This window comes from Notamacropus eugenii, chromosome 1, assembly GCF_028372415.1.
Source record: "Notamacropus eugenii isolate mMacEug1 chromosome 1, mMacEug1.pri_v2, whole genome shotgun sequence".
Taxonomy (NCBI): domain Eukaryota; kingdom Metazoa; phylum Chordata; class Mammalia; order Diprotodontia; family Macropodidae; genus Notamacropus; species Notamacropus eugenii.
Window position 1 is genome coordinate 188048984 of NC_092872.1, and position 9171 is coordinate 188058154.

Genomic DNA, 9171 nt, shown 5'->3' on the forward strand with positions numbered 1-9171 from the left:
ATTAGGAAAATGTTGCATTTAATAAGTGTCACCTCCCCCCATATACTGGTTACTGAGGATAGAAAAATGGCAGTGGCCCTGCCTGCAAGGAACTGTGGGTAGGTCACATATATCCAGCTCCTGTCCAAGGACTCTGGGGCTTCTTAAAAGGGAATATTCACACTACTTCCCAATCATCTTCATGCCATGTTGCTGTGTACATACCCTCCCACCCCCACATGTCCCTTTCCAGCCCCAGTTCTGAAAATAGTCATCAAATCAATACTACCGTTCCTGGAAAGCACATGTCAACAAATTATCCTGTTGCCAATAACCATCCCTCTGACTTTCCAGGCCAAAACTTTCCTCCCTAACCACCACACCCCAATATGGATAGCCTTCCCCATTAGAATGTAAACTCTTTGAAGTCTGGAACTGCCTTGAATATTTGTATTTCTCTTATTGTAGAGAACACCACCATCCTACCAGTTCCCCTGAGTTCATGATATGTTATCCTGTACTCCTGGCAGTATTTCACCTTCCCCCACTCCCACCCCATATCCAGTCTGTTACCAAGGCCTTTTACTTTGTGGTTCTGAGTTCTCTGTTGAGGTCAGGGAACCATAATGTTGATGTTTGGGGTGCTTAGGGTTATGGTTATTTAGGGTTAGAGTTTGATTCTAACCCTAAATAACAAAAATACTGACACTGCCCAAATGAATTTGACCCAAGCCTTTTTTTAGCCAAAGTAAAACAAAATTATTAAAGATTCCCCATATTGGGTTGACTCTTAAGAAGCCTAACCATTTGTGATGCTTGTGTTGACAAGAGGCCAGATAGAATTGAGTCTGAGCACCTTCATGGAGACAGGAAAGATCTTATATATATAGAAAGACTGTAGGAGGGATCTAGGGGTGGTCTAGTAGTCTGGGGTGATGGGAGGAGGAGTTTAGGGAAGGTTTTGAGGAGGAATCTAAGGAGGATCTTGATGGGACTGGGATGACTAGAGAACAGAACCAAAAAAGTGGGATTTAGAGGTGATCTAGGATGGGAAACAGCTGGAAGCAATTGGGAGATAACAGACAATGGAGGGCTAGGGTAGGTTAAGGGTAACAGATTTGGTCCTGAAAAGTCTGATTAAGTGGAAAGATTCAAGGAGAGTTCAAAGGGGTTCCTAGAGTCTGTATCCCATCATGGTGACATGAAGAACTCTATGTTAGTCCATTAGTCAGGAAGTATTATCTACTAGTAGGTAGTCTGTCACTGTGCTAGGCACTGGGGATAGAAAACAAAAGACAGTCTCTGCCCTGAAGAAGCTCACAATCTAATGGGGGAGACATTCAAACAACTGCATAAATAAGCACTCTCTCTGTCTTTGTCTGTCTGTCTGTCTCTCTATATGTATGTATATATATATGTATATGTATGTATCTATATATGTACATACACACATATGATTTTTATCTGGAGCTTGAAGGAAGCCAGGGAAACCAGTAAGAGGAGATTGGGAAGGAGAGCATTCAAGGCATGAAGAACAGTGAAAGTACCTGGAGCTAAGAGATGGAGTGTTTTATTCATGGATCAGCAAAGAGGCCAGTGTCATTGAACTGAAAAGTACCATGACAGGGTGTGAGAAGTAAGAAGATTGGAAGAGGGGAGGGGATGGGAGTGAGATTAGTTTATAAAGGAGTCTACATTACAACGTATTTGATCCTGGAGGTCATTGTTGTTGTGTTGGTCCTTCCTTTTCAAAGTAAACCACGAAATCAGAGAAATGATGACTCAACTTGCACTTGATTTTGTTTTGAGTGAGGGAGGGCTGTGCAAGGTCACCAACCTCACTTTCTTCTTCCTGAGCCATCTGGATCCAGTGACCAGATACTCATCAGGATGACTGGAGATGGCCCTGGATGCAGTGGGAGACCTTGGCCTTTTTAGGCTAAGGCCTTTTCAGGTACTTACTTGGAGGTCATGCCCATTTAGTGAACAGACCTCTTTAAGAAGTAGTCAGGGAATGGCTCCCCTCTAGGTCGTAGAGTTTGTTGAGTGGGGGGAGACATGGTCAGACTTGTGCTTTAGAAAAATTGCTTTAGCTGCTGAATAAAGAATGAACTAGACAGGGGAGAGACTTGCGGCAGACAGACTAAGAAGCAGGCTACCACAGTAGTCTAGAGGTGAGGAGGTGAGGACTTGCACCAGGGTGGTGACATCATCAGAGGAGAGGGGAGAATATTCAAGAGATATATGGAAGGCAGTGAGTTTCCCATCAGTGGAAGTGTTCAAGTAGAAGTGAAACTTGTTGAGTATGTTATAGAAAAGTTTTCTGCATCAGATAGTTTCCTGAAGTCCTTTCCAATTATTAGATATTACTGATCCATGTGTGAGAGAAGCGGTGTTGTATGGTGGATAGACTACTGGACCCAGAACCAAGGAGAACTGGGTTCATTGCCTACATCTGAAACCTACTGTGTGACTCTAAGACATATAATTTAGCCTCTAGGTAACTCAGGCAACTCCCCAGGACTTATCTATGGACTGAAATTTGGGGTAGTATAAGTTCTCCTATGTAATAGTAATTTAAAATAGAAAGATCTTTCTCATTAGTTAATAGGTCCATATGATCTGCTTGGATCCCCTGGAAGCCTGGGTCACATGTGGTGGGAGGAGCTTGCTGAAGAGGCGGAACAGGAAGGGTGGAGCAGAACCGGGAGGAAGTGAGTGAGTGGGGTCAGGTCAGAGGGGAAAGAATACAGGTCTGCTGACACAGGTTAGCTGACACAGGCCCAACTGATACATTATGACAGTTGACAGTTGAGAAAACCCTGACTGGGGGAGGGGAGGTTTGAGAATCGCTTTGCCCCCTGCTGTGATCATGTTTATTAACTTCTTGGTCACCATGACAGATTTGGCCTTCTGGTGCTTAAATAAATGTTTTTCTTCTGCCTTCTATATGGAGAGTCTTTTATACTTTGTGATTGAGAACTATGCTGGCATACTCATAGTCACCAGTGCTGTGAATATTGTCTTGATGATACGTCATGCCAGGATTCTCTATACTAAAAAAATAGAATAACACATTTTCTGATTATCTTCCTCTTGTCTGTAATATCCCTTCCACTCCTATAATTTTATGGCACTCTGAGAATGAGAGATGGATGCCTTGAGCAGAGCCCTGGCCCAAATCAGGTAGAGGAGGAACCCTTGGAAAAGAAGTTTCTGAAGCTTCATACCATCCTTAACCTCCCCTCCTTGACTACCTACAACCATGGCCCACAGGCCCGCTCTTGGCCCTGTGAGTAAACGGCACAGCTATGCTTCTCTGACCTTGGCCTTGATATTTTGCTGTTTTTTCTTATAGACTTTTCCCTACTCCATTTGTGATTCAGTGGCTGAGGAATTTTCAAGTGAGTGGCTAGATCAGAAACAGACTGAGGTGGGAACAAGAACTTTGCAATAGACTCAGGGTTAAATTCCATGAGGATGACAAAAAGATTGAGACAGGTCTCTCCCCACCCTACCTCCCAGCTTCAAGGAACTCAGAGTTTCCCTAGGGAGACAGAACCAACACACAGGACATAATTAGAAAGAAATCAAAGGCTAACCTGTGCTTCATGCTATAAAAGCAATAAGAATTCAGAGAAGGGCAAGATGGGTGAGTGTAGCCTAGAATGGTCAAGGTAGGCTTCCTGGAGAGGCTGAGCCTTGGACTGGATTTTGAAGGATGGATAGGATTTGAATAGGTAGAGGGTGAAGAAGGTACAAACTCAGGTAGGACAAACAGCATGAAAAATGCTGATGAGAAAAATATTTAATTGGAGAATGGCCTGGCTGGAGAAGATGGTATACTGATGGGTAATGGGGAAATGAGGCTAAAAAGATTGGATAGGGCTAGACTGAAAGGCCTTGAAAAGGTGGAAAATAATGGAGAGCCCTTATAGTAACTTGAGTAGGAGAGGAACAATTGATAAATCAATGAGACCCATTACTGGTTTGACAGTTTTTGTTCTTTTGTCTTTCTCACCTACCCCCAACCCTAACTTGTCTTCCCTCTGCCTCTGAGAATCCTGCTTGGTCTGAGAAGCCCCTTGCAATCTGGCTTCCTTCCCCACTACTCTTTCTCAAAAGTTATCTCAACATAAACAGTTCCCTCCTCATGGTCGATTCCATTGACCTCGGTCTTCTACTTCCTTGACTTTTCTTTAGCACTTGATATTGCTAATGAGCTACTGCTTTTTGATACTCTCCTCTCCCTTAATTTCTAAGGTCCTGCTCTTCCCTGGTTCTCGATCTCTCTTGGCTTCCTTTACTGGTTCCTCCTCCTTCCCCTACTCTTTAAAAATGAGAATCTCCCCCATTCCCAATCCATCCTCTTTCCTTCTTCCTCTCTCTAATGCTCTTCCTGGGCAATTTCATCCATTAACATGATTTCAGTTATCACCATTTTACAGATGACTCCCAAATTGATTTCTTTAGACTTTAACTCACCTCTGAGCTCAAATCCCCTATTTCTAATTGCCTGATGAACATCTCACCATAAGTCACTGACATCCCAGATGCAACATGTCCAAAATTAAATTCATCATCTTCCCTCCCAAACCTACCCTTTCTGCCATTTTCCCACACATCCAGGCTGGAAACCTCTGTCATTATTGACTCTTCCCTCTACCCTGCCTCCTACATCTAACCAGTTGTTAAATCCTATTGATTCCACCTTCAAAATATCTCTAGTGCTTATAATATGTTTATTTCTCGACCACTGCCACAACTCCAGTAGACTCCCTCGTTGCCTCTTGCCTTGACCATTGTAACGTCTGCCTGTCTTGATTGCTTCTCTGCCTCAAGCATCTTCCTCTCCTATCCCTCCACTACACAGATGGTATGAGGTAGTATTTCTAAGTCCTAAGGAAGCAGCTGAGTGGAGTAAGTAGATAGAGTGCTGGATTTGGAATCAGAGAGACTTGAGTTTGAATCCTGCTTCAGGCATTTGCTGGCTATGTAACTAGGAAAATCACTTCATCCCTCTGGCCCTCATCTGTAAAGAGGGAAATACAATAATAATTGCACTTACTTCACAAGGTTATTGGGAAGATCAAATGAGATAATGCCCGTATGGTACTTTAGAAGCATTAAAGTTATAGAAGTAGTAAATGTTTAATAACTGATACTCTAAATAGGGCATACTTTAAATCTGCTTTATTAACATTTTATACATCACTTTTCTAAGTTTAGACAATCAGCAAAACAATAAATCAAGTCCTGATGTGTCGAGTTTGCCAATTTCCAAAGTGCAAATGCTCCCAACAGAAATTTAACAACCAGTTTTCCCAGTCTTTGTGAGCTGGCTTCAGCATATTCCTGGCTGTACGATAAAGTTCAAACTATTTAGCCCCAAGGTCCATTCCAATATGACTCCAAGCTATCTTTCCAACCTATTTGACATTGTTATTTTTCCTATACTGTACATTGCATTGGAACTAGATGACTCATTGTTCCTACCCTCTCAGCCTGCCTGCTGTCTCCTGACTGTGATCTTTTGGGCATATGGTACCCCATGTCTGGAATGAACTCAATCTCCTGGCCTTAATAATATCCTTTCCCTCCTTCAAGGACTAGTTAAGGTGCCTTGTTCTACTTGAAGTCTACCTTGACTTCACCCTCCCCACCAGCAGCAGTGATTCCCTTCCTCCTGAAGGAGGATGGGAATCCGTCACTTCAGACCACGTTATTTAATATCTCTTAGGCATTTAAATATTTTCTAACATATAATGATTCCTGTTTGCTTAGCACTCTTTAGATTGGAAGCACTTTGGGGGCTCCCAGGACCTAGTACAGTACCCCATGCACTGTAGAAATTTAATAACTTGGAATGAAATGGAGCTTATGTTTATGCACAACAGTCACAAAGGGCTGGGATTTAGAGTGGGGAATGGGTAGGCCACAACATAGGCCCCTTGAGGTCTGTGGTTTTGTGGGGGTGCTATTAGCTTTGGGGGGGCAGCTAGGTGGTGCAGTGGATAGAGCACTAGTGCAGGAGTCGGGAGGACCTAAGTTCAAATCTCATGTCAAACACTTGACACTCACTAGCTATGTGACCTTGGGCATGTCACTTAACCCCAACTGCCTCATCCTGGGTCATCTTCAGTCATCCTGATGAATATCTGGTCACTAGATTCAGATGGCTCTGGAGGAGAAGTGAGGCTGGTGACCTGCACAGCCCTCCTTCACTCAAAATAAAGTCAAGTGCAAATCATGTCATTATTTCTCTGATGACATGGTCTTTGGCAATGAAGGACAAACACACACACACACACACACACACACACACACACACACACACACTAGCTTTGGGGGTTTCCTTAAAAAACAGTTAGATTGGGTCAGGCAGAAGACCAGGTTCTCACCTAATCTAGCTGGGGGTGACTCACTGAATCACAGGAAGCAGGTGGGTGGGCCTACCAAACCCATTTCTTTTAACTCATATTCAGAATGGAGCTTATGATGTAAGAAGGAGCTTCTTTGCTCTCTCCATATTGGTCTGTGATCCTCCATCTTCCTTTCACATTCTGTCCATTGGTCCTGCCATGCTGGGGCTACTTTAGAAGATGAACTCTGTTGGGTACTGACCAAGTTTGACCTTTATTTGTACTCCTAGAGTTTAGCACTTGACTGACATATAGTAAGTTCTTAATAGGTGCTTTTTTGTTGGATTGACTGAGTTGGAGAGTACTTAGGCTACTGTTCAAATGCTAAAAGAGACCTCTGTCTCTGTCTCCTCTTCCCTAGCTGCCTGGGCCCCCTCTCTCTCCTCTGCAGGTTCCAAAGGTACAAAAAGGGAAACTTGCCTTTCAGGCTACTGGGGGGAAACCCAGTTATCCTCTAGAAACCTCTAGGTGAATTCCCCCTCACTATCTCCCATCCCCCCACTCCATGAATTCATGGGACCCTGGAGCACACAGCTCTGGCCTCTGATCAGTTACTGTGACTTCTAGCGTGCTGCCCAAGTCCTCATTTCTGAAGTGTAAATGGATATGTTTATCTCAAAGATCCTAATTATCACACACGGATTTTGTATTAAATGAGATAATGTACATGAAGGCACTCTGAAAATTAGGATGTACATCAGGAATTTTTTTTAAATTCAGCCATCTCCCCTGCCTCTTGGAGGCCATGCTGCAGTTCTATGTAGTTCCAATACCCAATCTCCCACAGCCTTCATCTTCAATAAGTCTTTCAGAGTGTTTGACTTAAAATACATCCCCTATCATGAAATCCCATTTTCTTCAAAGAATGTTTCCAGTAGCATAATTTTTAAATCCCTTAGGGCACTTACTAAGTATATGATTTAGATGTGGAAGGGATTGTAGCGAGTATTTAGTCTAACATCTTTTTTTTTTTTTTTTTTTTTTAACAAATGAGGTCATATGGGTAAAATGTATCAGAGCTGGAATTTGAATCCAGGTCCTCTGGATCCAGAGGATCCACATTTCCTCTGAACCAACTCCTCTTTCTACTACACTGGCCTGAACCTGTGGTCCCTGTCCATACGAAGTCTGGATTCTAGGTAGGTTGGAAAGAAGGAAAATATAAAGAAAATGTTCACATATGAAATAATTTGAGAAAATTTCTACAAGTGTGCCAGTGAGGGCCAAATGTGGTTTACTGGAAAGAGAACTGGGTACACGAGCTCTGCCACTAATCAGTTTGGCAAACCACAACCTCAATGAGCTTTGGTGTCCTCAAATATAAAGTGCAGCTAAAAATACCTAGCCTATCAAAAATGGGTTATGTGGGTATCAAATGACATAATATACATGAGGGTGCTCTGAAAAGATCCTCGGTACATCAGGAATTTTTTTTAATTCAAAAAATAAAGTGAAACAATCTAATGTATAGCAATGGAAGATTCACAATTAACCACCAAACATTCATCCAGCACCTACTATGTGCAAACTGCGTGGAATGGGAAGAATTCTAAGAGATGGTTGTTGTTGTCCAATCACATCTAGTACTTTGTGACCATACTGTTCATGGGCTTTTCTTGGCAAAGATAGTGGAGTGGTTTGCCATTTCCTTCTCCAGTGGATTAAGGCAAACAGAGGTTAACTGCTTTGCCCAGGGTCACACACCTAGTAAGTGTCTGAGGTCAAATATGAATTTAGGTCTTCCTGACTCTAAGCCCAGCACTCCATCCACTAAGCCACCTAGCAACCCTATAAGAGATAGAATTGTAGATTTGGAGCCTTGAGGGTCTTTAGAGGTCATCTAATCTAGGAGTCTATGAACTTTTCAAAAAATATTTTGTTAACTGTACTTCAGTATAACCAGTTTCCTTTGTAATTCTGTGTGCTTTATTTTATGCATTTAAAAACATTATTCTGAGGTGTCCATAGGCTTCTCTAGAATTTCAAAGAGACCTATGACACACAAAAAGGCTAAGAACGCAGATCTAGGCCAACCTCTTCTTTTTATATATGAGGAAACTAAAGCTCCAAAAAGGGCAATGACTTAGCAAGGTAGTAAATAGAAGAGCAGGGATTTGATATCTATTTAATCCTTAAAGGCCCAGGTCAGGGTTCCCACCTCTTTCTTGGAGCTTTCTCTGACCAGTCTTGCTGGAAGTGGTATCTCCCTTCTCCTAACGCCTCCTCTGGGGCTTGTTATCTGGCCCATTCATTCGGCATGTGTCATATGCTTTTCTCTGTTGTTAGTGATGACTCCAAATGCAGTGTTCTTTCCATTACACTACACTTCATGTCTTGCACATTTAATCAACTATGCCTGTAAGATACAAAAGGATAGAATCTACCTGAAATTAATAAATCATTAGAGCTGGAAAGAGTCTGAGAGATCAGCTAGTTTCACTTTAAACAGAGGCTCAGAGAGACTTACAGATCTATAGAAAATTTGACCAGGAACGTCAGGGATGACTTCCTACCTTACCCCCATTTTACTTTAAAGGAAAGTAAACTCCAGGGAGGTTTGCCTTGTCCAAATCCAAAGGCAAGTTAGTCCCAGAAATAGGACTAGAGCTCATATTTCCAAACTCCAAATTCAGTTCTCTTTCCACTATGCTGTGTTGCCTCTGGGGAAATGACTTGCCCAAGGTCATGGAACTCTTAGAAATCAAATTCCCCATGAACAGGAAGAACAGCCACATCCCATTCCAGCTAATTGTGAGCAAATTCTTCTTTG

The 9171-nt window shown here is 42.5% G+C and overlaps 1 long non-coding RNA gene across 1 annotated transcript in view; it reads right to left on the minus strand.

The window, feature by feature from the left end:
• LOC140512787 (uncharacterized) overlaps positions 1-8782 on the minus strand; it is a 52796-nt gene extending 44014 nt beyond the window's left edge. Inside the window, exon 1 of the long non-coding RNA XR_011969916.1 lies at positions 8560-8782. This is a non-coding gene — a long non-coding RNA (uncharacterized lncRNA). The remainder of the gene's footprint in view (positions 1-8559) is intronic.
• Positions 8783-9171: the final 389 nt, after the last annotated feature.